This window comes from Medicago truncatula, chromosome 6, assembly GCF_003473485.1.
Source record: "Medicago truncatula cultivar Jemalong A17 chromosome 6, MtrunA17r5.0-ANR, whole genome shotgun sequence".
NCBI lineage: Eukaryota > Viridiplantae > Streptophyta > Magnoliopsida > Fabales > Fabaceae > Medicago > Medicago truncatula.
In genome coordinates this window covers 7174326-7178213 of record NC_053047.1, presented here as the reverse complement: position 1 = coordinate 7178213, position 3888 = coordinate 7174326, and positions in this window count along the sequence as shown.

Sequence of the window (3888 nt, the reverse complement as noted above, 5' to 3'; positions counted from 1 at the left end):
AGGTTTATTAATCAAACGATAAAAATTGATTTATGTATGATGTAAGACTCGTCACACTTGTTTACGATATAATTGACCTGATTTATTTTTCATTCACCATCGGTTCGTGAATTTGATGTGTATAACAGTTCTCTTAGTTGAATATTTATTTTCAACAACTCTTAACCGTCTTGATCCTTGCATGTTTAGATTATTATTATTAGATTCCAATGTGGACCCCTAGTTGGATGAGCAAGCATAGGCTACTGGTCAAAACTAGGTAACTGCATACTCTAACCAAAATAGAGGAGATGTTCAATGTTACCAAAGGATGCTTAATTAGAATCTATACATCTAGAAAGAAAAGAATATCAAAATTTCTTCTTTCAAAAAAAGAATATCAAAATTTCTAGAGTCAATTTCATGGACCGTCCTACATGAAACTCATGTTTTTGCAGCAAATATTATTTTTGATAAGAAATTTCGGGGCAAAACTTTGGCAGCAACTCTTTTTTTGACTTGCAAGCAAAAGTAATTTTTTTTGCCCCGTAACTTTGCCTTAATCCAGACTTAGGATTCTGAATTTGAGGAACCTAATAAATAGTTCAGGAATAATTGATTTTACTTATAATGGTGATGAAAATTTAAAGACCTTGTCTTGCTTATAATACTAACCTAAGGGAGTAAAGGGAGTAATGTTCTTTATCTTAGCAATCTCCCCCTTTGGGCCAGTCCTGATGCTTGTGTGTCAATGACCAATTCTTGTGGAAAAAAGTTATTTAAATAACAATATTTAGCTCTAACATTTTGCAATTCAGAATGTGGGATCAACGTCGCATAGACGAGTAATTAAACCTCACACACTCACTATTATAGGGTCTCGAGGAGAACATTATATTCTTGGACTAGAAAGGTAATTTTATAGGTTCCTAAAAAAAATGTAATTTTATACGTAGGTGAGATGCGTATGATTATCCTATCTTGGGATTATTCTATTTTTGGCGACTATATCTTAGGATTTGATTTAAGAAGAAGAAAAGCAACAATGAATTGGAAACACGTGTATATTACAACATTAACTATACTAGCTAGTATTAGTATTTCGATGCATTCAATAAGACCCGATCAGTCAACACTTTCTTCGCCCAAACAAAAATAAATATTTAAAATGAGTGGTGCTTTAGTCAATTGCACACAGATTAAGAAATGAAATAAAATAGTCAAACATCATAGTAATTTTACTAAAATAACCTTACTTTATAAGAAAAAGACAAACTTAAAGTTGCTTTCATTTTGAAACAATTTTTTTTTGCTAAAGCAACACTTATTTTAAAACGGAAGAAGTAAATAAGAGAAATGCTAGCAACACTCTCTTTTGAGCACTCACTCATTTATTTGATGGGATCAGTTTATGTCTCACCACTTTATGTGAGTTTCATTTCCAAAGTGTAGGTCCTACATTGATTTTACTCAATAAAAGAATGAGTGCTTAAAAGAGAGTGTTGCTAGCATTTTTTAATAAATAAATACTCCGTAGTTGGGCACCAAACTATCAATTCCTTTCTTCTAGTGAAAAACTATCCACAACCATTTTGTGTCCGGCTCAAAATCGATAACATCCAAATTAAGCTCATGAATTCAATTAAGCGCCGAAAGAAATTCGAGAGTTTCACCAATATGCACCTCACACTTTTGTGCAAGACATTCAATTCTTGCAAGAATAAAAGCATTGTTCTCATCTCTAATACAAACTTCAATAATTACATGATTGTCACTAGATGGTAAAGCAACGCCAATTTACATTTCACTTGTTCATAAGTTGATTTTTTCCGAGTAAAAATAGTAGGTCGAGTCATCGCGCCTACATGTTATGGGAGGGTGCACAACCCATACACCTACAGAAAGTTGATGCTTCACTTAAAGTTGTCGTGGTACCGAATTATTGTTTCAAAGCTTTTCATTATGTTGATTCCAAATACAAATATTTAATCAAATATCTCAACAATATTTTCCTTGGGCAATACATCTTAATAATTATATAAAAGAAATAAAGCATACATTTGAATGTTATTTATCTTTAAATTTTTCCATTACAATCTGGTCCACCTCACTACAAGAAAAGTGTTATTTTCATAGGGATCATTCTCATGGGCAGAAACCCCTGATAAATTTTCCAGGAGCAAGACCCCGTCATTCCCCCTGGTTTGCATTTGCCAAGAGCAATTTGTCAAAACCCTAGCCAAATGAAAGGGCTCATTTACTTTTTGGTCTTTGTTATTAACCTCACTCATATATCTTTTTTTTTTTGTCTGATATCTCTCCAGAGGAAAACGAAAGAGAACTTGTGCCCTCCTTTTGTGTTCCTCAAAACCTTCACCACTCTCCTCCGTTCGACGCTTTTTTCGGCCTCCATGAACATCGATCGGAAAAACAAAGACCAATTTTGAACTCCTTATTACCTAAGCTTTCAACTTATCCGAATGATTTCGTGACTTTAACAATATCATCTTCACCCATTTTTCTCCTCCATCACGGTATGTACACCCGACCCTTTCTCTTCTTCCTTTCTTTAATTTTTGTGTTTCTTTTTCATTATAGACTGAGCGACATCTTTGATTTTTTTTAATCTGAAGCAACAACGTTCTACTTGTAGCCACCGCATACGAACGTGATTCTTCTTCAACTATAAATCGGAAAGGCGAGTGGAAGATGAACTTACTGAAGAATCGGTGACTAAAGCGCTTTTCTGGTAACATGTATTTATGGATTCCAATTTTTAATATTTCTAGGTATTCATAATATCTTGATTTTGATTTTATGTTTATGATTTGTGATTTTCACCTGCTATGGATTTGATTTTTCAAATTTCATTTTCATGTTACATTTCAAGGATTTGATATTTATTTAATTTTGATGTTACATTTTAAGAAAATGGAGGCAGATTCGTGGACTATTCTGATTCAACCGATTGTGGTGGTCGAATTGATGGATCAAGTGGAGAAATCTGATGTTGATAGCTCTATGCCGGAGAATGTTGATATGCAGTCGATGAGAGGGAAGATGGTGTTGGAGCTGTTGAAAATTTTGTTGGAGAATGTTGGAGCTGTTTTCAGAACTAGTGAAAGGTAGAGTATGCCTTCTGTATTGATATACTCTTTTTTTTTTTTCTTCTCATTTTGCTGTATTTTTCTTTAGGGGATTCAGTTCAAACTTTAAACAAGTTAACATCTTATATTAATTAGGGTGGCGAGATATGTATTGGTTTAGTGGTGTAAATGAATAGTTGTTACAGTTATAAGTTAAATATGGTCTTGAAGCTCATAAACATAACTATGCAGATAATGAAACTTTCATAACTATTGACAGGTTGAATTTCCAAGTTTGGAGGCATTGCAACTTTCCTGAATCAAAGTCCAGAGGATACATGATGACCAACTTTCAGCACATTCTTGCTTTCAAAATTTGACCAAGTTGACTTTAGATGGTTGTGAAAGGGTAAGCATTTCAAATTGCTACATGTTTTTCTGTCTATAATTTTTCTAGTTTTTCTTTGTTAATTGTTAGACTTAAGGTCAGTTGGATTGATTTATTTGAGCTTATGTAACAGTTGTATAACCCCTGACAAATAATTTGCGATGACATGTTAAACATTCGTTTCCCAGAGCTTTGTGCGCTTTTGCTAGGGTTTTCTACCCCTGTAAAATTGACAGATTTCTTGTAGTGTCTCATAAATCAATAATGAAATAACAACAAAAGTAGTCACTAGCGTGTAAAATAACTAAATGTTGACGACCGCCACAACAGAGCACTTAATGACATGAATTGATATGAAGGAGTGACATATAAATTTCCTTCAATAAGATCTCTAAATCATGCATATTTTCAACATGTCCAATTGAAGTCTTTAGG